Below are 26,005 nucleotides of genomic sequence, written 5' to 3'. Positions count from 1 at the left end.
GGAGACAGTCAGCATGGTTTTAGGAAAGGGAGATCATGTCTAACTAACCTGCTTGATTTTTTTGAGGATGCAACATCGACAATGGATAAAGTATACGACATGGTTTATTTAGATTTCCAGAAAGCTTTTGACAAAGTCCCCCATAAAAGATTAATTCTCAAACTGAACGCAGTAGGGATTCAAGGAAATGCATGCACATGGATTAGGGAGTGGTTAACAGGTAGAAAACAGAAAGTACTGATTAGAGGAGAAACCTCAAAATGGAGCGAGGTAACCAGTGGTGTACCACAGGGATCAGTATTAGGTCCTCTGCTATTCCTAATCTACATTAATGATTTCGGTTCTGGTATAGTAAGCAAACTTGTTAAATTTGCAGACGACACAAAAATAGGAGGAAAGGCAAACACTGTTGCAGCAGCAAAGGTCATTCAAAATGATCTAGACAGCATTCAGAACTGGGCAGACACATGGCAAATGACAGGCCAACAAGATGCTCGGATATATTGAGAAGTGTTGAATTTAAAATCAAGGGAAGTAATGTTAAAACTTTACAATGCATTAGTAAGACCTCACCTAGAATATTGTGTTCAGTTCTGGTCACCTTGTTACAAAAAGAATATTGCTGCTCTAGAAAGAGTGCAAAGAAGAGCAACCAGAATTATCCCGGGTTTAAAAGGCATGTCGTATGCAGACAGGCTAAAAGAATTGAATCTATTCAGTCTTGAACAAAGAAGACTACGCGGCGATCTGATTCAAGCATTCAAAATCCTAAAAAGGTATAGACAATGTCGACCCAGGGGACTTTTTTGACCTGAAAAAAGAAACAAGGACCAGGGGTCACACATGGAGATTGGATAAAGGGGCATTCAGAACAGAAAATAGGAGGCACTTTTTTACACAGAGAATTGAGAGGGTCTGGAACCAACTCCTCAATAATGTTGCTGAAGCTGACACACTGGGATCCTTCAAGAAGCTGCTTGATGAGATTCTGGGATCAATAAGCTACTAACAACCAAACGAGCAAGATGGACTGAATGGCCTCCTCTCGTTTGTAAAATTTCTTATGTTCTTATGTTCTTACCCCCAACCGATATTGCTTTTTTAAGGCCCCCTCACTAACTGCCTCAGTGGGGGTCTGTCCCTTATTTGCTATTGTTTACCAAGTCTATCTCCGGGATTGTGTCCTGTGAGAAGTTTCTAAATAGGTACTTGTCTACTCATAACCATCACCCTTCCTCTCAGCAACTGTCAACAAAAAAGGCTACAACTCAGAAATGACATAACCGAATGTGTGCAAAAACAAAAACGCCACATTAACTCCTCTATGTGTTATTTTAAAAATATAAATCTGAGCAATTCAAAAATATTTATTTTACATTTCCCTAAAAACACAGATATTGGACAATATTTTGAAACTTTTTCTAGACAAAAAAAATCATTAAAAGAATGACAACGTTTGATTTAGTGTGAATTTAAACAACATTATCAAAACGGAGCAAAACAGATTAAAAGTTTTGAAAGCAGATTTTAACCTTGTTTTGACAATATTAGAACATAAAGTTTACAAAAACGAGAGGAGGCCATTCAGCCCATCTTGCTCGTTTGGTTGTTAGTAGCTTATTGATCCCAGAATCTCATCAAGCAGCCCTTGAATGATCCAAGGGTGTCAGCTTCAACAACATTACTGGGGAGTTGGTTCCAGACCCTCACAATTCTCTGTGTAAAAAAGTGCCTCCTATTTTCTGTTCTGAATGCCCCTTTATCTAATCTCCACTTGTGACCTCTGGTCCTTGTTTCTTTTTTCAGGTTGAAAAGTATATTTACTCAAAACAACTCTCTTGCCAACGTTTTAAATTGAAAAAATGGGAAGTAAATGTATTTTGGAAGTGTAAACTTTTGTTGTCATCTTTCAAACCATACTTGAAAGATAGTGTTGTGTTGAACTTCTTTCTACTGGCACAGGACCCAAGACCCAAGGCTTGTAGAGCTTGTTATGCAATGACAGGATGATCAAGGTTCATAATTACACTATATAAATAATGTAAAAAAAATAATAAAAGAAAAAACAAAACACACAACTGAAAAGCACCAGGAGTTATAAAATCATGATGAGACTAAATAAAAAATAAAATAAAATAAAAAAGGTCTTGGTTTTAAGACTCATTCTGGTCAGTGAATAAATACCCTCCGTTATCCTAGCTGGGGGAAGTTGAATGTAGCTATGTATTATAATGGCCTCCATTCTTGTCCTATCCAAGCCAATGCATGCACTCAGGGTGAGCACTGATAGGAATTCTTTGTTCTTTAACCTTGATGCACAGTGAGTGCGTACGTGCGGGTCCTCTGCCTGTTCATAGCTGGTTTGACTGAAGCACGGCTTCTATTCTGGTGTGTGTTCCAAACAGTGCTTAAGCAGTTAGTGTTTCGCATTGCATCTGACTGCAGTAATTCCCGAGCAGCTAATACCACAGCACTCCCTGGTGTTTTCAGGCTTTATAAACAGGCTGTATTGTCTGATCTAAAATGCCTTCCCTAACTATTAGTATCTCAGGAGAGGGAAATCCATATAGACACTTTAGACTACATTAGGAACCAGCTGTGCACTAGAAGAGGAGGAATTAAAGACGTAATTTCTATCCAATAAAAAATTATCCAATGCATAACACAAGCCTATCAAATACAAAGACATTTCAGATGGCTGTATCAGAATCTACAGTACTGTATAATATACTGACTAGAATTAAGAATTTCACAGCTACCAAGACGTGTGCTGTATCTGTACCTTTTAAATAGAACATTATGCAAGCTACTGTAGATTTGCCATAAAGTTTTTACCTCAGTGATTAGATGTTTACAGTAGTAAACAGTAACCTTTTATTTAATCTTTCATCTTTTCAAACTTCATTCTTTCAAATGGAACAAGACCTTGGTCTTTTGAAAAACATAATACTTACTATACTGAAAAGTTCAAGGAGATTAGACCATACAAAAGAGTCTAACCAATGTTTTATATGCCATAATGCTCAAGCTATAGGGTTAGTGCTTTTTTTAAGACAATTCTGTTTTGCACAATATCACAAATTCTCACGAGACCTTGTTAATTGTAAATTCAGATTCTTCTGATGTTTGGTAGCTCCTACTTTCCCCTAATTAGCCTACTTATTTAAACTAGCCAGTCTAAGGGACATGCAGTAATAAAAATTAATTTAACTTAAGAAAAGGAAAATATGAACATAAAGTTGCTTTTTTCAGCCTCATTAAATGTCATGCCTTGTAATTTCAGCACAGTGGAAAACAGGAGTCAATGTTAGGTCACTGAAAATCTTCACTTCTAATCACTAGGTATTTATTCTAAAAATGTTTGTATAGGATTTATGAAAGGTGAATTAGTTCCACTGACAAAATGCCAGTGCATTCCTACCTGGGAACTTTAGGGCTCACATAGCCAGCACCACCTCCCGAATCCATGATCTTTTCCCACATATCCAACTGCAGTAACCCCATTCTGTCAGGTAATAAATCCAAGGGAATGAAAAGCAATTTCCTATTAGGAGTGAAAAAGAGAGAATTTGCATTTTTAGAAGCCATTATTAAATGTCATTCAAATACAGCCAGTGCTCAATATATTGTAGGAGGCAGTTTAACAAAAAATGCAATAAGTCGCACCCAGCATAGCAACAGAGTTTCCTGGAAAATAATTACAGTGCTGTAGGCTCTCAGTTGGCAGGTGCTTTAGTATCCAAGACTGCCATTTCCAATTAGTGCTGGGACAAATCTTTAAATAAATACTGCTTGAAAGGTATTCTGTTCAGTGGCAAAAATTACCACGTTCGTATTTGTTCATAAAAGTGAATTTATTAATGAATCAATATCCTAAAGGAAGCCAATGCATAAATCAAAAGTCTGAAAAATAAACATTATCCTGTAGAGCACTGTTCTTTTATTTAGTAAGTTATTTTATGGGGTACAGGGTTATTTTACTACCGAGTGCCTTGTAATACAGTACAAATTATACTTTTGTTGTACATCACATTTAAAATTAATCAAACAATTGAAAGAATATTCCAACATGAAACACTATTTGTCCCAGCTCTATTTCTAAATCTGTCATTAATACTTCACATTTTAACTTTTCATTTCTGATCCATTTTCTGTATGCACCACTGCAGAGCACCCTTCTCAATGTTGGCCTGTATCTGTTTTATACCCCCATGCTTTCCTGTCTGGTCCAATCAATTAACATGTGCTATCCTGCTATGGGAAGATAAATCTTTCACTTTGATAATTAAAAGCAGTTGATTCAAAAATCTTTTTTTTTTTTTTTTTTTTTATTTGGAATAGTAAAGGGAGTTGGTTATGGGTTCCAGTAAAACCAATAAACACTGTTTACAGCCTGCTAGAACAGGTGACAAGCCAATTTGTTTTCGTCTGTGGTCTGATTTTTAAGATCTGCCTGCCAGCTTTATAAACAATTGTGTACATATGTGACAATTGCTTTATCTAGAGACCCTAATAACATTTTTCCTCCTTCACTAATACTTTAGTTTAATATCCTGCAATAATTATTTTCTAGTGTAAAAGCAAACATTATCTGCTGTCTTTTTACATCATTCACTGATAAGAGCCGACTATGTTCTCTGCTTGATCAGAAATTGGGCCTTCAGGTTTATTTACATTCCGTATAGGTAGTTTTAGCTTTAGGAACAATTTTTTCCCCATCATTACTATGCCACAGTGAAGCATATAGGTATGTTAATGCTACTACTTTCAGCTATAGGACAAAGAAATTACATATTTTAAAAAGTGTTCAATAGCTCATTAAGTAAAAGAAAGAAAGAGTATTTCCTTCCTTATCATATCCTCCTCTCTTACAAAGAGCTCCTAAAACGTAACCTTTATTTTGAGTTGTCTCTCACGACATAACAGTCTGTTAGAAATATTGTGCAAACTGTAAAAAGCGTTGATATACTGTCCCATTTTGTACAGTTACAAGATACAGTAGTATTCAGATATTTAAATCCTTACTAAATCGCCTTACCTTTTAAAATCTTAGTAAGAAAACATATGTACTCGTGCATGATACTGCTATTACTATGATTAGCATTATTGAGCATTATGATTATTTATCACTTATTTTTCGACTACATCTTAAAAGCGCAGATGGTCTTAGGGATTTAATTAAATTTGAAAAGATTTGTGCTTTAATTTTACAAATACAGTAGAGTCAATTATCCCATCGTTGATCAACCGTACTGTCTAATGAACCAAACACACGTAATCCTGTAATCACGTGATTAAATACGTGCTGTGTATTAGGCACACATCTTCTACTGCTAAAATGGCTGCGAGAGTTAGCTGCCAAAAAAGCACCAACAGACTTAAGCAAATGAAAGTACAGAATTATTCAGACCACCAAAACCTTAGCTGGAGCATTGTGTGAATTAAATGGTAGCAGTTAAGCAAATGAAAATAGTCACCTCGTTCTTGACTGTTGTTCTGTTTCGTCAGGGCGGGAGAGCCTGTCAATGTTATTGAGCAGCTAAGAACTTGTATTTTATTAATTCCCACGTTATTACAATGCCTTAACAGCAAGTATGAAAGTTTAATAATTCCTAAAGTTCTCTAATGTGTATTTAATTACCTTAACTAAGTGTTAAAGTTTTACTGAAATGCATTAATTTAATGATTTGTAATTTTGTATGCTTAATGTGATAGAATAGGTTACTAGCTATATATCATCAGTAGGTGTATTAACTTTATTCCATACATTAAAAGGTACAGTAATTGTTATTAATACCTGTTTGATTATCCATACAAATCGGTTATGAAAACTAGTGTCGGTCCCAGTTAGGATAACTGACTCCACTGTATTACAAAAAAAGCTTAGGTTACACATTAATACAGTTATAATTACGGGTGTATGTGCCATGTTTTTAGAACGAATATGTAATAAAACGTAAATTGTACATATACACATCTGAATTTTGTATGCACTGGTTTTAGTGCTTATTTATTTACGTGTATTTTTCCTTGCAATTTCATATAGCTGTAATTTAAGCAATGCTCTGTCACCTATACTAGATCTGCATTGTAAATAAGACGCCGCGTTTGTGCGTTTTACCGATCAGTCAAAATACTATATTTACTCTCTATTTGCATTTTTGTAGTATTATTACGTCAACTGCATGTTACTTAACTTCAATTATGTTTACAAAAAGTGAGTAATCTTTTAACCCAACCCGTAATATATTATTCTGAATCTTAATTTATACGGGACGTTAAACTACTCGCATTGTTATTTATGGGTTAACCACACTATTTGGCCCATTGCTTCTATTTCTAACTTCAAATAAACACAATTTTCATTTTTCCGTTCCAATTCTATGTCAGAAATGCAATATTCACGTCTTACCTAATGTCCTACTATACATTTCTAGCACTGAGAAGTTACATTTCAAGTTTTGAACGTTCTTTCTTTCACTGTACTGACTAGGCTGCAAAATAATGCCAATGGTGTATCTGGCCTGTACATTAATGCTTTCCAAAATATTATGCATTCTGAACAACACGGTGTATTTTGCATTTCAACGTAAAGTACCATGCACAGAATGCTCCCGTTTTCTGTTTTTTTCACTTACTCCTTATAAACGGTTATTTTCTTTGCAATAATTCATTGCACCGAGACCTTATTTCCCCCACTAGACTGTAAACCACTATTTTGGCCTGTTGACTCTAACCAAAGCAAATTCCACAGTTTACAATGCTGTGCAAATTCTACCTATTCTGTTCAAAATAAACCCCTTTCCTTCTAGAAGTCTATCCATATGTTTATTCTCATCCCATGTTTTTTCACCCAATATTTCTAATAAAACCTTATAGCTATGATTCTGCTACCCATGTTTTAGACTTACCTGCACAATTCAACCAGCCTTGAATCGGAATCGCCCACCCACTGCTCTTTGTGGTTGGATAAGGCAGTGAACGGAGGGTTTTTATTAGCTTGTACGGTTGTCAGTCCCTGCAGATGGGCGTGGAGCGGAAAGTGTATTAAATGGAAGTTTGCAGGACTTTACAATTGTTTTTGTCATTAACCAGCCTCGAATTGTGTAAAGATGTACCGTTTGAAGCACACGATTAGTTACTGGCGTGCGTGCCTTGTTTTAGCTTATGCAGCAGCATGACCTATTGTTGTTAAATATTGAAATGTCCCATACACACTACGCTATAATTAAAACTCAACTCAGATAGAAAGAACATATCGCTGCGGTTGGTCCTAATCTATCACTGTTTAAAGGTTCAAGTGGCACAACTAATGAGGTCATTTTAGAAACCATTTTCTGCAGGTTTTTTTGTATTATTAATCATAAATGCATACATTAATAAAAACCTTTTTTTTAGAATATTGCAAATATTTTTATCTTGTGCTTACGAAGTCCCCCTCGACTAAAAGATTAATTTAGAAAGATAGTCTATAATTTTAAAAACAATAAAGTTAATAGTTTAGCCTGTATGCTTCCCACTTTGAAACCTATTTACCACTCCAACAGTGAGCCAAATAGAAACAGCCATGCTATTACATGCAGCAGTAGGGGGTTATAAACAACATATAAACACATTACTTTTTGTGCATTAATTAAAAAAAGTTTCAAGAATGAAAGAGTCAGTAGAAAGTATTTGTTAAAATGCAGTAAGTTTAAATTATATGAAGCATCACTAGGAAAAATAAGGGTTTGTTTGCAGCAATAGTGTGCATTACAGTAATTTACGGGTAAGGGGGCTTGCTTTAAAAGTATTTACTGCAGTCTTTAATTGTTTTTTTTTAAAACAATGAATGGTAATGTTAGAAAATTAAGAAACAAACAACTTGAGACTGCTTATGATATGTTGGACTGTATAACTGTTGGTTACTAAAGTTAACTGGTATTTTCATTAAAAAAAAATAGGAGTAAAATACAATAGTGTACTAATACTTACAAGTACAAGGTTCAATATGAACCTATATACTGAGTTTCGCTTGGACCCCTATTTTCTAGATCAGGGGTCTCCAACCCTGGTCCTGGAGAGCCCCTATCCAGCAGGTTGTATTGGTGTCCTTACATCATCAGTGGTTAAAGATCTGGAACACCTGTTAATCTTGACTAATTAAGCCAATAATTGGTTCAATTAAGTAACTATGAGGGATTTGTTGAAACAAAAAGACAGCAGCCACAGTAACTCTCCAAGACCAGCGCTGAAGACTCTTCTAGATGGTTTCTGCAATCTGTTAAGAGTAAAGACTACAGGATTGATTTTATTCAAATAGTATGTACCACATGTACAAACTGTATCTACAATGATTTTAAACAAGACAATAAATCAACCCTGGGGATAAAATCCATAAAGATAAATACACAGTTACATTGGTATATAGATTGTAGGCTGCTCAGACCATTCAAATAGATGATATTTAGGAGGGAATACCAATGCTAAAATCTGTGCTTAGCCTTGTGTTTTTGAAGGAATGGAGACAGCCAGTGTGTTCTGCACTGCTGAGTAGAAGGAAGCAGGAAGGTGTACCCTGCTACCGAGCAGTCAAACGAAAGGGTGTGTGTGTGTGTGAGTGACTGAGTGAGTTAGTAAACAGCTTAGCTGTCCTGTTTATACTTGCTGTATATTTAGTTAGTGCTCGAGTAGAGCTAGGTCTTTATAAATGTTTCCCAAAAAGCCTAACAAATTACAATAAATGTTAGCTAGCGCAGTTCGGGGGGCGTGGAGCTGGGGGACTCTAATTTCTTGTCAATTAGTACCTATTTTATATTTAAACCGTGATCACTTGCACTTTCGCTGTCTAGTATTTTGTTTTGTAGCAAACGCTGTCATTTCGTGCTTCATCACTAACTTCGTTGCCTCGCTCCTCACTGCAGGTCGTTTCTCTGCACAGCGCTGCCAAGATATTATCAGCTATTTTCCTACCTGCTCAGGTGATTCTTCTCAGCATTCAGCTTCTCTATTTGGCTGCAGGAGCTCCAGCATTAGTCTTTCCTGCTCCATCCAGTCTCCAGCCCAGCAACAGCGCCGTCCAAAGCGCAGCTTCATTACTCAACTTGTTTGCGTCTTTATCAGAAAGACTGGTCCTCCGCTAAACTTTCAAGCTCCTTCACCAAGACATCGACATTCCTGTTGTCAGTGATTGCCTTGCCTTGGCTCTATTTAAATCTACCATGAAGCTTTGTCTGCGGAATATTTCTTTACTCCTGGCCCGCAATCAGTCGCCCCTCCCCTGCTCCCACAGAGCCAGCACAATTTACCGTTCCATCAGAAGATTCTGCCCTGGATCTCTATCAGCTATGTTCAACGTTTTAAAGACGTATACAGCCCATTACAAACTCCATTTCAGCCAGTGACGGCTTGTGTTTATGACTGGTCACTACATGCTCCAACGAAACTGCTGTACTGCAACTTTTCCACCAGCGCCTCACAGACCATGGTTACCACCGCAACGCCCTTTCACAATCGGTAAGGACGAGTTCAACTCGCCGAATTGACATCTAAATACTGCGTAACATTCATATACATGACTAACTGCCCTAAAACATGTCTCGAATATATTTATTATTTAAATCTAAAAAGAATACGCAAATATTGTTTTACATAGACAAGGATTTTAATCACAATAACCACATATATTCTACCCTGCTTCACTCAAGCCAATGGTTTAATTCCAATCATAACCTCTAGATGGCAGTATAACACCACAAGTTCTATAAACAGTATTTTAAGCCGGTTTGCTATCACTGCGAAGCTCGGTCACTCCAACTTGTCAATCCATTCCTGCAGTTCATTGTCATTTTGAAGGATTTTCAGGAGTTCCACTCCTGCCTCAACCTTTTGCCTACCTATATCAACTGACATTCTTCAATCCTCCACCCCTTCAAGGACCTGGTCATGAGGCAATGTGCTTGTCGGCTTTCTGAGATGCTCAGAATCTACTGTCACATTCATTTCCAGCTTCCCTGCATCAGGCATCCATTCCTGCGACCTGTTCCTAGATTCGTGCTTCCACATCTGGCTCCGCTCCTCCAAACCGACCAACTTCATCAAGGCACTTAATTCAACTTTCAAAGTTATCATTCATATGGAAACCATGTCCTTTCGATTATCAATATTTAAGTCAGTGTCCTCCTACCCCCCCAATAGACAATACATTCGTAGACTGCTCTCAACCACATCAATAGGTTTTGCAGCAGCCTCAGAGCAACGCATTCTTCATCCTCTCAGGTTCTGCAGCTGCCTCAGATCTCTGCATTTTTCATCTCTGCCCAAAGGCAGCCCCATCTAAAACTGCCTTAACTCTCAAAGACCAATATCCACCATATTTGGCAGATCTCTGCTCTTTACAGCAGGCCACTGCACACTACTGACAGCACTCCGTTTACTTCCTCAGATCTCTGCACTGTTCAGGAGATACCACCTTATACTATTAATCGCTCCTCACTACAGCAGATCTCTGCTCCCTCTTCAGATCTGCTCACTATTGCAACATGCAGAAGTTGCTTTAGTTTACTGTTTAAATCTGCAACTTCTCCAGAGCTTCCAATGCTCCAGCTTTCCTCCAATACGCAGATCGTGGCAGTATTTCCATAATCAAGGCTAACGCTAATCCCTATCTAATCAAATACGGGGCGGTACGAGACTGGAAATCTGTCTTGATTTATGAATTAAGGAGTTCCACTATTAGGAGAATGACTGTAGTTGTGAAACCCAAATCTCTGAATGTGAGTACACCTTTTCCATTCCAAGCAGACATGATCGTAGCAAACCGCTGATCAATCCTGTATTAACTAACACATAGAATGGTCAGCATCTCCTCTCTCTGCCCTTGTTTACAGAATGAGGCGCAAAGGGCGCTGAGTTTCCCCAGCAGTGGATTCATATGTTCGTTCAGCTCCAGCTACCACCTCAGCCCTCAGTTCCAGCTCTTCTTCTGCCTCTACTTTTGGTCCCATCTGCTTTCCCAACCCCCCTCCAGACTCACTAGCTGCTATTCCACTGAATCCTACTCTCAGTAACCGCCTTCAATCTGCTTAGCATTACATGTCTGCAGCCCTCACCCATTCAAGAGCTTTTTATTCTACAGCCTGGTGCGCCCAGAAACGGATTCATCGAATTCAACCTTCTGCGCCCAGAATCGGATTCATCCTATTCCTTCAATCAAAACCAGATCCTGGCTTTCATCGTCCACGCTAGGGATTCTCTCCATCTCCCCCATTCTCTCCATACTAGCAGTTCATCTGACCCTCCGTGTGATTCTTAAGAGCTTTCCTTCTCCCTCACCCTCCCGCCTGTCTATATCAATGGACATTCTCCATTTGCTCATTTCTACTCTTCGGAAAGGCCACTTCTCCCCTTACAAGGATCTACCTATGGAGATCATCTGCCTCTCAGCCTTCTTCAGTCTCCTCAGAAGCTCTGAATTCACAGTTTCTTCTGCTTCTAGTTTCCCTGTGGTGGGTATTCGTTTCTGTGACCCTTCTATTTCAATGCTTACTTCATCATTCGGCTGCGTACATCGAAGATGGATCAATTTTAGCGTAGTCAGTCCCCTATCTGCCCTTTCTTTTCAGCAGGAAACACAGACCCTCTGTTCATTAATTTCTCTCGCTCCAATCCTCACTCATCACTGGTTCTCAACCCACCTCACCTCCAGAGCAGGCCTCCCTTCTCGACTCTACTCTACCTCCGCCCCCATCATTCCATATAGGCGCAGCCACCTCCGTTGCGAGAGGCCAGCATCATTCACAGCCTAATCAAGAATATGGGGAGCTGGTCCTCTTCTGCGGTGGATTCGTACAGTCATTCTCCTCCTCTGATATAGTTGCTGCTCATTTTAAAATTGCTAGTATGCCCGGAGTGGGCACTTCCTGTCTGCTGGGGCCACCAGAGGTTTTCCTCTAATCAGCCTCAAGGGTTTTTTTCCTATCCAGTGAGCGGCAGGTATACACAGTCACATCCTATTAAATCACTAACCATCCCTCTGTTTGTCTTTCTGATCTTGTGTCTATGTTATGTGTCAGCATGTGCTATCTTTGTTTATCTCACGGTGTGGGTTATTTCGCGAGGAGCCGGGGGTCCATCCTTTGGGGGGGGGGAAAGTGAGTCTCAGGGCTAGGCATCCGTCTCCCTTACCTTCAGGGGGGTTCTCACCATGTGAGTCAGAGCGGACCTCCGGCCACACTCTGTCCTGTCGCAGTTCCTGCACTTATCTTACCGCACTCGAGGCTCTGTTCTATATTCTGCCATTCTTTCGGGACGTGGCCGCTCTCAGTGCTCGAGTCCCATACTAACCCAGGCAGTGTGAAGTCTCTGCCAATCAGGGGTTAACAAGCGCCCCTTTACAGAAGTCTCAGATGCTGGGTTCTCGTTCTCTCTCTCTCTCTCTCTCTCTCTCTCTCTCTCTCTCTCTCTCTCTCTCTCCTTTCATGTACTGGTCTAACGGGACTGACTTCCTCCCGAGGGGCGGCTCCTCGGGTCATAACCCTTGTATGTGTTTTCAGTTGCTGGGTCCTTTGCCCCTTGGGATATGTCGGCATCGTCGCCCTCAGTCAGCGATCACTTTCTATTAATTTCCAAGTTCGGGCCTGCCGGTCTGCAACTAGCCAGGGCTTCAGCCCTCTCCTCTATCCTAAGTCCGGTCCTTTCTGCTTCTTCTGCCCTATCCTTACATCCCAGCTCACGCCCCATGAAAGTATATTTAAAGCATATGCAAGAATTATGGTAAAGCATATTTAAAAACATGGCAAGCTAAGCCAAGTGCACAGAATAACCATGGGAAAAGCAGGTAAAAACTGAGAAATTGGTGTGATAGACTTTAATAAGAGTGAAGCCTGAGTGAATTTAGCAATATCAAAAAGCTGCATTTTCCCATTTAAAGAATGTTTTAAATGAAGTCAGAAGACCCATCACTTGGATATAGGGCTTACACAAGGGTGGCTGGTGCATATTTAACTATATATTTACACCCCATGAAAGAATTAGAGGCAGTAATCAGAGACTACCAAATATCCCTTCAAAATAACTTAACCCCCTTGCAGACTCAAATTGGTGCCCTGTAGCACTACACTCTGCTGACAATTATTATTATATTTATTATTATTATTTCTCAGGATAATTCTGGTATACAAACACATAGCAACTCTAATACAAGCCCAGTATTATCACAGAGGACACTCAAACAGCTATTTTAGGTCTTGCAGTGCTGTTACAGTCATTGCTGTTACAGTCACTGCTTTCAATTGCTGTCCAATCCCCAGATTGATAAGGACCATGCAGTATAGTACAAAATGGTATTGCAATACTGAACTCGCCTTGATCTGGGATGGAATTACAAATAAGTATTTTTTTTTTTTCCTGTTATATATCCATATTGTATCGATCTTCTCAGATGATCAAACACAATTAGTCTAGTCTTTAGGTTTTTTTTGTGGTTGTGGCAGAGAACTGGAAAAATAAATATTTTTTTGTAGCTTGATAGATATTGAAGAATGCAAAATTTAATGAATTCCCCTGTGATCAATGGTCAGGGAATCTTCCAGACAGAACCGTCCAACCTTTTTGTCCCAAACAGCCATTCAGACAAAAAAACTGGATCATATGAACCATTTTCATCTGCCACTCTGTCAGCAGCAGATCAAGATCAAATCGATTTCAATTAGGACTCCCAGTTAGGATTGCAGGCTGGTTAAACTCTGTCTCTGCAATGCTCACAGATGGTAGAAATTACCTAATGAGCGTCCAATGCGAAGGGTACACAGAACATAAGGACTGTGAATAAATTATACTGTCAGGGAAATATTAAAAGTTTGTGAATTAATTTATGAATGGGAATTCTACAAAAACCTATACATACAGGTGACTTTTTGAGACTGCAGAATGTTACATTGGTTTCCTGGAGCAGATGGATCACAAAAAAACAAAAACAATGTGAACTCCTCAGACTGTAACCTTAAATCAGGCTAGTTTACAAAAACTAAAAGCTGACTACATTCAGGACAAACAGAGAAATATTATACTGCTTCAGTATTTTAGTTTTGTATTTTGACTAATCTTTCAAACATAACCATTTGCTCTATTAACAGCCTTACATAAGATGCTACACCTCTAATACACCTTATTCACGCCAGACTCAAAACGAGACTTGGAGTGCAGCTGCTAGCTTCCGGTCGCTGATGTCTCCAACTGCAGTGGAGAGAAGTTATGGCATTGCACTGTTGCGTTCCGTTTTGTGGTTCTGATTTAAGAAATAACCCAGTGTACATTGCCCTTTTTAGATGTTAAAACTCCAAATTCTGTACATGTATTATTTAATGATATATTTTTTTTTTCTGAAGAGAAATCTCAACTTTCGTTTCTGTGTGAATGTACATATTCTTCATTAGTCACAAATTTGATTACTTTTCAGTTATACTGTCCGGGAGCCAATTGAGCATTTCCAATCAGTCCTAATCAATAGTTAAGCTGCAGAAGAGATTATGCATGGATAATAAAGGGAATGTGTCTTGTGGGATGCAATGCCCAGTTTGTATTTAAAAAAACTTATATGACACTGAGTGTACTAAAAGAGTCTTTATTAAGCACAACTGAAAAAAATTACAAAAACATTTAGTAACGCGTGTTAACAAAAAATATGCTTGAGTTACACAATTTGGTCAGAAAGGAGATCCTTAACATTACATTAACTCCAAATAAACTGTACAGGAATAACAGAAAGAGGGACGTTTGATTCTTGTTTTTAAAATGTATTTACTTACTGTTGTATTGTAAAAACAAACGACTCGAACAACGTGTTACAGTAAACTAACAGGACGCTTTATTGTGTGTTTTTCTAACTCCAGCATCGTATCTCACTGCCGTAAACCAGCATGCCCACTCACCTACGGCAACACCAACAATCCACACTGCACGACACCCACACACACACCCATCATGAACAGTAACAAACACAGCACAACCAAACACAACATTTCCCCCCCCTTCCTCCGCACAGAGTTTCAGGTGTGGAAGGAAGTCACAAAGTCCTGCAGGTAGCCCGGACGCTGGCGAGCCCGGCTGGGCCGTGCTGCCCCTCCATCGGTCACAGCATCTGCACTGGAGGGCCAGAACCCGGTTCCATGATGGCCAAAGGGTACTGGCTGAGATCCAGGAGGCGGCACTTTGCGCAGCCGGCTAGCGTGCCAACGAGACCCGTCCTGGAGCTGGAAAGTAGCTGGTCCCAGCTGGCGGCTGACACGAAGCGGGGAGGACTAGAAGGACTGGAGCTTGTCTCCACGGTTGGGCCGTTTAGCTCTGACCCAGTCCGAGGCGCTTATGTCAGGCGGTTTCACTCTGCGTGCTCTGTCGAACTGCTGCTTCATGCGGCGCTGGTGCTGGCGGACCCTGGTGTGAGCAGCGGGTGCATGAGGGCGAGCCTGGGGTGGGTGCAGCCTATCCAATGGCAATTGTAGCTCTCGCCCCAACATTAGCAGCGCTGGCGAAACCCCTGTGGTAGTATGCTGGGTCGCTCTGTAATGCAGGAGGGTCTGAAGAAGAGCTGTTTGGAATGTGCAGCCTTGGGCCAGATGCGCTCGGATACCGTTCTTGAGGGTTTGATTAAACCGCTCGACCCCCCCGTTGGCCTGTGGGTGGTAGAAAGCTGTGCGGATGTGCTTGATCCCCTTATTCTTGAGGAAAGTGGAGAACTCGGCAGAGACGAACTGTGGCCCATTATCAGTGGTAATGGCCCGAGGCAGCCCCCAGCCGGCGATGACAGTGTCTAAGATGTTGATTATGGTTTGGGAGGTGACTGAGCCCACTGGGAAGACTTCAGGCCATTTGGAATGGAGGTCATAGATGACCACGAGAAAGCGCTGGTGGTGGGATACGCCATGGATTTCCCCACAGATGTCCATCTGCAGGTGTTCCCATGGTTTGGACGGCCAGGTCAGTGGTTGCAGGGGTGGTGGAGCCGGCTGTCCGGTTTTCCTGCTGAGCAGGCAGGCAGTACAGTCCTTGACCATCACCTCAACGTCGTGGTCAATACCAGGCCACCAAACGAGGTCCCGACATCGCTGCTTCAATCTGACGATGCCCAGGTGTCCCTCGTGTGCCATAGCCAGCACTCGTGCCCGCAGAGCACTCGGCACTACTGTGCAGTGACCCCGGGCCACACAAGTGTCATTCCAGCACGACAGCTCCTCCTTGATCCGGGCGAATGGTGCTAGCTCGTCAGGCACCCGGGTAGGCCAGCCACCTGTGATGTAGGAGCGCAGGGCACTGAATAGGGGGTCCTCCGCCGATGCCTGCTGGAGCTCAAGGCGGGAAACTACAGCCTGGAGAGGAGTGTGCAACAGCTGAATCAGGTCATCTTCCGTGTCTGCCAGCTGGCCGGCAGGGTCAGGAGCGATGACGGCTCTGGAGAGAAGGTCTGCTACCACGTTGTCACAGCCCGGGGTGAACTGGAGCTTGAAGTTGTACTGTTGCAGACGACCCGCCCACCTGTACAGCCGGAGCGGTCTGTGTCCTGTGCCTGAGGTGGACATCAAGGCTGTGAGAGCCTGGTGGTCCATGCGGAACGTGAACGCCCGGCCATAGAGGTACATGTGCCAGCATTCACATGCCCAGACACACGCCAGCGCCTCACGCTCCCCAACCGAGTACTTCTGTTCGGTAGGGCTCAATGCTCGAGAGGCGAAAGCAATAGGCCTCTCTATCCCATCCTCATCGCCAATGTTGTATTGTAAAAACAAACGACTCGAACAACGTGTTACAGTAAACTAACAGGACGCTTTATTGTGTGTTTTTCCAACTCCATCATCGTATCTCACTGCCGTAAATCAGCACGCCCACTCACCTACGGCAACACCAACAATCCACACCGCACGACACCCACACACACACCCATCATGAACAGTAACAAACACAGCACAACCAAACACAACACTTACCTTCTTATTATTATACTCACGCTTGTTCTACACACAAAACATTGAATGTGCTAATGGAACAGCGGATTAGTATACAATTTAACACAATCTTAATAATGGGATTAATAACTGAACAGAACTAAGCTTGGAGAAACAAACCAAGCCTAGGTTTTCGGATATGGTGTTACCTGAACCCTGAAAGGTGACTCATTCTTTTTCATTGACCGGAACGCCTTAGCCCTAACACTACATCCATTCTCCTGCCTCTTAACTGTATTTAGAAAACAATTAACACATGCTTATACCAAACCAATAAACGTGAAACAATACATAGGCTTAATATCAACATCAATATTAATTAAAGTAAACGTTCTCTAACTAAAACTGCAAGATCTAAACATATTTTACGAATCTAGTTTAGGCTAGTAGCTTATTCACTTTCCGATCACAAATACGCTTGCTAATTTACCTTCTACTTCATGAATATAACCCTCGATCCAATTGCTGTACCCTTTCTGCTGTATGCTGAATCCTCGCATTATTATCACTTCACCTCCTTGTGCTCTGTCTTTTGGGTGAGACGTAGTTTTAAGTGACTCTGCAGCTGATGCATAGTTCACACACCCTAGTCTCTGTAAGTTGCCTTGGATAAAGGCGTCTCCTAAATAATAATAATATTTAGGTTATATTTGATTTTATCTGGTTTCCCAGATAAAATCAAATTTGGTTACTTTACTATCCTATTAAAATACAAATTCTTACTTTTTATTAGCTTGTGTACAATTTCACACCTAACTAGTTCCTGTAAGTGTTTGTTCAAAGTTCTTACAGGTTTTTGTTTGGACCACATAAGTGAATAGTCTATTTAATGTTGTGGTCCCAAGATTAGTTTTCAGTTTCCTTTCTACAAGTTATAGAATTATTACTTTTTCTTTAACTTAGTTTGGACAGTTTTCTGCTAGTACTCTACAATCTGCCAAGGTGCTTCCTGACATGCTTAATTGAATTACGTTCTGGAATATGGCCAATATCAAGCTAAATAATAATGCAGTTTAATTCTTGTCTGCCACTTGTCTTTGTGTCTGTGCAACCAGTAGCACTGAATCGTTCTTTATTTGTAGAGGGGTTGTAAGGTCTTAAGTTAAGAAAATCCAAATAAAATAAGAGGAATGACAAAACATAGAGGGGAAAATGTGTAGAAATGTGTTTCTATGCTTAGGAGATAAATTGTTGGTTAGAAAAGGTACAAAGGAAGCACGCAGTCCTTAGTTAAGCATCTAGCCATTTGTTTATTTTAACTGACACTTGCGTTTGCTGTCCATTCCACTCTAGGGCCATTTTTCTCCACCCTTAATTTAATTTAGAAGTTAAATTGCTTGTATGGTTGATAGTTTGTTCCCCACTTTGACTGCTATTTCTCTTAATCTATCAACAGATACTAAAATATTATTTTGAATGTGATGTTACTAGGTCTTAATCTTTACCAAACAAGTAGGTAGAATGGCATTCAAACAACTGCAACAGTTGTGGCAATAACCTAGTATTCCCATGAAGTTTGGTCCTGTATGGAGATTCATAGTACTCAGGAATAACTACTGTGACTTTCACTATGGACAGACACTGCAGCTGCACACATGCTTGAAAGCAGTCAAATTAAACTGCACAGTAATTAAGAAAATGGTACCGAAGGTAATGAAACCTATTCTTTTAGAAATGGATGCATGTACATTGTTCAGATTAGCAGAGTACTGCTGTCAATGCATTTAGGAGTCCAACTGCCTTTTAAAATATTATGGAGTGGGGCAGCAGTGTGGAGTAGTGGTTAGGGCTCTGGACTCTTGACCGGAGGGTTGTCGGTTCAATCCCAGGTGGGGGACACTGCTGCTGTACCATTGAGCAAGGTACTTTACCTAGATTGCTCCAATAAAAAAAACCCAACTGTATAAATGGGTAATTGTATGTAAAAATAATGTGGTATCTTGTAACAATTGTAAATCGCCCTGGATAAGGGCGTCTGTTAAGAAATAATTAATAATAATATTACAAATGAAAAAGGTCATCATGATAATACATCTTCAAACACAGGCAAGATGGAATTGGATTCTGGAATTGGAGCCTTTGTTCAAAGTAGTTTATTCTGTATTTTTTCACATCCTTAAAATGAATTGCAAATATATATTAACAGAAATACTTTTCCTAAGACTGTACAATTATTTCAAAATAAGAAAAAAATAGACACCAAGTTACACTTGTAAAATGCAAATAAAAAAGTTGTACATATCACACACACACACTGCATTTTTCATCCATTGACACAGTTTTGCCTTACACAGGAACTGATGTGGTAGCCATCTTGCATTACATGAATATCTTTACCATGTGCCTTGCATTATTTCAATAATAGGCATTTTTTTAAAATGCTGATATTTACGCAGAATTACACCTGGATAAACCAAAAAAAAAAAAGAAAAAAGAAAACAAACACAGCAGCACAATTTCAATGTGGGGAAAATGATCAGCAGACAAGCAAATGGAGGAAGAAAGATTATGGTTGCCTTTGTATCATTTTTATAAATAGCATCCATTTTTATAATCTGCCACAATAATTTAAATACCGTCTTCAAAACCTACATGACATTGAGAGTGTACTCCTTAGCTTTACGTTATAACAGTCTAGTCTAAAAACCTTTTCTTTTGTTACATGCCAAATTTCAATTTTGATAATCAGGCGATGAAGTGTTTTTGAAGGGTGTATAAACATCAGTTTATCCATATATCCTCTTCAGTGCAGCATAACAATCAATGTAGCTCTCAATATGGAACAAAAATATACCCAATACATCTTCAGCAAAATTATAACTTTCTTTCAACACCAGCAAGCGTGTATATTTAAGGTATGGATTATCTGCTAATAATGGATTGTAATGTTTCCATATGTACACATGCGGATCATGCTCTATATGAGCAGTCGGCAAACTTGTCCCCCATTCTGCTCTATCGAAAATCAATGAAATACTAGACCTGGTTGGAACAGTCTTGCAATGGAATGGAATGGATTGGAAGGGTCAACCCTAGCACTACATATAAGCATGTGCATATGGAAACATACTGTTTGATATACATTGTTTAAACAAAATTGGATGAACCCATTAAAAGTATCACCAGATTGTGTTTTTAAATGCAACAGTGGTAATTATATATCAAGACACACAAGTCATGTCCAATTAAGTATGATCTGCTTGTCCAACAGAAAAAGTATCTATCTGTACACACACACAGTCAGCACTCACATATCCGACCCTAATAAATTCTGACTTCAGTCACTGTTAAACAAGTGTGACGCATATCTGATTATTTCATTTTGGCCCGTTCCAACCCTTGTCTGTTTTTTCAGGGAACACAAAAATACAATGTAAAAAATACATAGCTGAAAGGACTGTGTTTTAAAATAAGTAGGCTTCGATTTAGATGTACTGTAGTTGCTTTTGTTGGTACAGTACTATATTCTCAACAGAAGTAGTATTTTAATTCAGAATGATGATTCTGAAAATATCACTTGCCAAAACTAAAGAGATGACACGTTAACTGTAATACAGTACATCATTTTAAATCCGGGTACGTATTGTAGCAGTATGTAAAATTCCCCATTAATGACCCAGCACCAAAATGAAATCAAAATGTTACCCATGCACAAAACACCATAGTTTCCAGAATTAAAACAGTATCCAAAGTCAGTATTCAAAATTGCAAAATATAGTGCTGTATAAGGCCCTAATGTCACAGGTCAAAAGCAACCAAAGATAACAGATTAAAAAAAAAAAAATGCATCACAGTATCTAAAACTGTTTAATGATTAACCTTTACATCACAATAGCTAATCTCGTTCGCTTTGTTTTTAAAGTACATTGTACAAGTACATTGTAACATTGAAGACAAGGGCTTTGTGACAGAGTCGGAAATCACGTGTGACGGGCAAGTGCATTAATTTGTTACATTATATATATATATATATATATATATATATATATATATATATAATTAGGGCTGGTCCAATTAACAGATTAAATCGGACCGATTAGTCAACTAAATAGTTGATCGCAGATTCATTTTTTTTTTTACAATTTAATCAGGCAGTTATTTTATTTTTTTTGGCTGGGCATTTTTAACTCCATTTCCCAACATCCTCTGCTGAGAAAGAATGCGCGCGAGAAGGCTTCCTGCGTCAGTTTGTATCTGGTTTGCTGTTGTTAAACACACTTCTTACATTTTCTACAACGTGCAGAATGATCCTCAATGTCTGCTGCCAGCTTGGTAAAATATGTCCGCATTTACTACAATCAAAGCAGACTTTATTCATTTAAAACTGTTGGTGAAAAAGGAGTTTTTATGTTTAAGTTGGATGTACAAAGTTCATTTCAACGGAGTTGACTGTGCAGTGCAGCACTTATTTTTCACAATTCCTTCATTTGGACTGGCATGGTTTCAGGCGAGTAAATGTCTTTTACTAGTGTCACAAATTGCAACTAACATTTTGTTTTATTGATGTTAGTACTGTTAATATTACATTACTGTTCAAGTTGTCTATGTATACTGATTCTTACTAGTTTATATTGTGGAACATGGGTAGGAGAGTTGTTTTAACCAATGTTTACCAGTTTCATGTTCCTGAAAAGTGTTTTTTTTTTGTTAATGCCGAAAACCCGGAAGCCCTAAATATAATGTAAAAAATAAATAGCTCCTAAGTGGCGCATCTGGTAAAGGAGGTCGCAGTTTTGAGTCCAGGCTATTCTATTGCCGACCGTAGACGGGAGCTCCCAGGGGCGGCGCACAATTGGCACCGCCCGGGTGGGGGGGGCTTAGTTCTGCCAGGGTGTCCTCAGCTCACCACGCACCAGCGACACCTGTAGTCTGGCCAGGCGCCTGCGGGCTTGCCTGTAAGCTGCCCAGAGATGCGTTGTTCTCCGACACAGTAGCTCCAAGGTGGCTGCACGGTGAGTCTGCAGTGTGAAAAAAAGTGGTCGGCTGACGAGTCAGCGTAGGGGTGGTAAGCGGTGAGCTGAGCCTAAAAATAATTGGATATGCCAAATTGGGAGAAAATATTCAAATAATTGGCGATTTACTGAATTAAAAAAATAAATAAATAAAGGTTGTTCATAAGGAGCCAGAAGTGTTATATAAGATATGTTTGCATCAAAGACAAAAAAAAAATCCATTCTCAGTTCTTGTGCATTATATTTTGCTATTAAACTCTTTCATGGATTGACATTGTTCTGTGAAAATGTGTTTCATTTACTGAAATAAAAACGCTTTTAAAATGACCAAATTCCCATTGGGCTTATGTTATTTTAGATTCTATTGATTTTTCATGTATTACTATACAGGACAGCCAATATAAGATTGTTACCTTTATTAAAAATGTGCAGCAATGAATCTACCGATTAATCAACTAATGGCCAAAAATTAACCGATCAAAAACTTTAATCGAGTGACAGCCCTAATATATACAGTGCTCCCTCGCTATAACTCGGGCTTCAGGGGACACACAATATGAGCGTTGTAACCGAAGAGCGTTATAAACGGGGGAGGGGGTGGGGGCCACTTTTATTTTATTTTTATTTGGGGTGGGAAGCAAAAATATAACTTTACATTAATTAACCATGCATAAAGCACCATGTAATCAACGCTATAATTTTTAGAAAAAAAAAAAAAGTAACATTCCCACTCGTGGATCGTTTTAATTAGCAGTTTTTAAACTACAAATAGCCAGGCTAACTGGTGGTCGGGAGTTCAGTTCGAAGCGACAGACAAGCAAATCAAGTGCGAGAAGGAGAGCAGGTTGGGAGAGGGGAAGAGGGAACGGACTCGCCCCAGGTTCGGCTGCCGGAGCAGGGCTGAAGAGAAGCTGAAGCGTCTTCTCTCCCGGGGAAAGCTACAGCTCCTCTTGCAGCAAAAAAGTAAACACAGTAGAAAAGATAACCATGTATTAGTCCTAATATTTATTTAGTTATAAAACAAATGCTGAATAAGATGTCTGTGTTATAAAGTGCCACCGCAGCTTCTCTTCAGTTCAGATACTGTTTCAAAAGCGAGATACAGAAACAGAAGTTGTTAGAGAAGTTGTTTATAGTTTGAACACCGGTATTGTATTTACTGTAGAAATATTACATGAATCACTAGTATAGGTAATTGGGGGACATGCTGTAGGAGCGTTATATCTGAAGCACGTTATAACCAAGAGCCTTTTAACAAGGGAGCACTGTATATAAAATGGGGATTAATTTTATTCTTAATACAAGGGCGGCAAAACACGACTGTATCTGGGTAACGGAGATCCAAGTGCTGACTGTATGTGTGTGTATGACAGTGACACATTTTTTGTTGTTTTGGCTCTGTATTCCAGCACTTTGGATTTGAAATGATACAATGACTATGGGGTTAAAGTGCAGACTGTCAGCTTTAATTTGAGGGTATTTTCATCCATATCGGATGAACCGTTTAGACATTACAGCACATTTTGTACATAGTCCCCCCCATTTTAGGGTACCAAAAGTATTTGAACAATTGGCTTCACAGCTGTTTCTTATTAGGCAGGTGTTTGTTTGCATCGTTAGTGCACGCACAAGAGAGCTGTCAATGTCTAGTCTTGATTCTAGGCTTTGCATTTGCCTTTGGAGTCTGTTGCTGGTGTCTGACAACATGAGGACCAAAGAAGTGTCAATGCAAGTAAAGCTGGCCATCATGAGGCAGAAAAATCCGAATAAATCGATCACAGACATAGCCAAAACATTAGGCGTGCCAAAATCAAGTGTTTGGTACATCATTAAGAAAGAAAGCAAGCACTGGTGAGCTCAGCAATGGCAAACGACCTGGTAGACCACTATAGCGGATGACCGAAGAATACTTTCATTGGTAAAGAAAAACTCCCTAACAGTCCAACAGATCAGGAACACTCTCCAGGTGGTAGGCATAGATGTGTCAAAAACTACCATACGCAGAAGAGTACACCAGCAGAACTTCAGAGGGTACACCACAAGATGCAAACCACTAGTAAGCCTCAAGAACAGAACGGCTAGGTTACAGTTTGCTAAAATGTACCTAAAAGAGCCTGTAGAGTTCTGGAACAAAGTCTTATGGACAGATGAGACGAAGATTAACCTGTACCAGAGTGATGGAAAGAGGAAAGTGTGGAGAAAAAAAGGAACTGCCCATGATCCAAAGTATACCACCTCATCTGTGAAACATGGTGGAGGTAGTGTTATTGCTTGGGCATATATGGCTGCAACTGGAACTGGCTCACTTGTCTTCATTGATGATGTGACTGATGACGGCAGCAGCAGGATGAATTCTGAAGTGTACAGAAACATCTTGTCTGCACAGATACAACCAAATGCCTCCAAACTCATTGGACGGCGCTTCATCATGCAGCAGGACAATGACCCCAAACACACTGCTATAGCAACCAAGGACTTTTTCAGGGCCAAAAAGTGGAAAATTCTTGACTGGTCAAGTCAATCACCCGATCTGAATCCAATTGAGCATTAATTTCACATGCTGAAGACAAGACTGAAGGCAAAAAGCCAGCGAAACAAGCAGCAACTGAAGATGGCTGCAGTACAGGCCTGGCAGAGCATCTCCAGGGAAGATACACAGCGTCTGGTGATGTCTATGGGTCGCAGACTTCAGGAAATCATTGCATGCAAAGGATATGCGACCAAGTACTAAACATGACTACTTTATTGTACATAATGTTAATCTGTCGAAATACTTTTGGTACCCTAAAATGGGGGGACCATGTACAAAACGTGCTGTAATTTCTAAACGGTTCATGAAAATACCCTCAAATTAAAGCTGACAGTCTGCACTTTAACCCCATTGTATCATTTCAAATCCAAAGTGCTGGAATACAGAGCCAAAACAACAAAAAAATGTGTCACTGTCCAAATACTTTTGAAGTTCACTGTATATATATATATATATATATATATATATATATATATATATATATATATATATATATATATATATATATATATATATATATCATACAATTGTAGTCAAAAGTTTACATACCCCAATGGAAATTTATAATTGCTAGAAAATTCAACAATAAATAATTATAGTAACAATTTTTTGTAGCAAAAGTTTTGCTTTTGTGGATGAGGAAAAAAGTTATAAGAAATGTCTACAATTATTTAATTCAGCATTTATTTTTGCAAAACTCCAAAATTGACAATTCAAAAGTATTCATACCCTGACAAGGAAAATGAAATGCATAGTTAGTTCAGGCACCTTTAGCAATAATAACTTATTTTAAACAATTCAGATATTTGTCAATGAGCATTTGGCATAAGTCTTTAGTGAGTTTTGACCATTCTTCAACGCAAAATTGTTCCAGTTCATAAAAACAGCCCATAGAAGGCTATTACCACCTCCATGCTTAACAGCGGTTAAGTTGTTTTCTTTGTAAGCCTCACCACTTTCTCCATACGTAAACGACTATCAGCATGACCAAATAGCTCAATTTCTGTTTCATCACTCCACAAAGCCTTTGACCAGAACTTATATCCATCATTCAAATGGCATTTTGCAAACTTCAAGTGATTGTCCTTGTTACGTTTTCCTTGGCCTGCTACCACTGAAACTTTCACCATGCAATACTTGACATATAGTTGAAATGGTAACCTCAGTCCCACTTGCAGCCAATTCACTTTGAACATCTTTGGCAGTCAGTCTCGGATTGTTATTAACCTTCCTCACAATTCTTCTACTTGTTCTTTGTTCCAGACCGAGGGAGCGTTGTGACAGTACCATGAGTCTTGTACTTCTTGAAGTTGGGATACTCAAATGCTTGGAAATCTTGTATCTTCAGATACCACTTTACTTTTTCCCATATTGACTTATTGGTAATGACAGCAATCATCCTATGCCTAACCCTATAATCCAGCGTTTTCTAAAATAAGGTTATGCATTATCATTGACATTTCCAGCACCTTATAGACAATATTATCATAGCATCAAAGGGTATGAATACTTTTGAATTAGCATTTGAGTTTTTTTTTTTAAATAAA

General features: G+C 39.5%; 1 protein-coding gene across 1 annotated transcript in view; it reads right to left on the bottom strand.

Annotated features, from left to right (window-relative positions):
- The window catches only part of LOC117433381 (KAT8 regulatory NSL complex subunit 1-like), a 124,902-nt gene extending 117,710 nt beyond the window's left edge, over nt 1-7,192 (bottom strand). Inside the window, exons 1-2 of the mRNA XM_059006690.1 lie at nt 6,912-7,192; nt 3,422-3,544 (exon numbers count right to left, since the gene is read on the bottom strand). The gene's annotated coding sequence lies outside the window, so the exon portion shown is untranslated. The remainder of the gene's footprint in view (nt 1-3,421; nt 3,545-6,911) is intronic.
- Between the last annotated feature and the right edge of the window lie 18,813 nt (nt 7,193-26,005).

This window comes from Acipenser ruthenus, chromosome 33 (assembly GCF_902713425.1).
Source record: "Acipenser ruthenus chromosome 33, fAciRut3.2 maternal haplotype, whole genome shotgun sequence".
NCBI classification, from domain to species: Eukaryota; Metazoa; Chordata; class Actinopteri; order Acipenseriformes; family Acipenseridae; genus Acipenser; species Acipenser ruthenus.
This window is presented reverse-complemented; position numbering and strand designations above follow the sequence as displayed.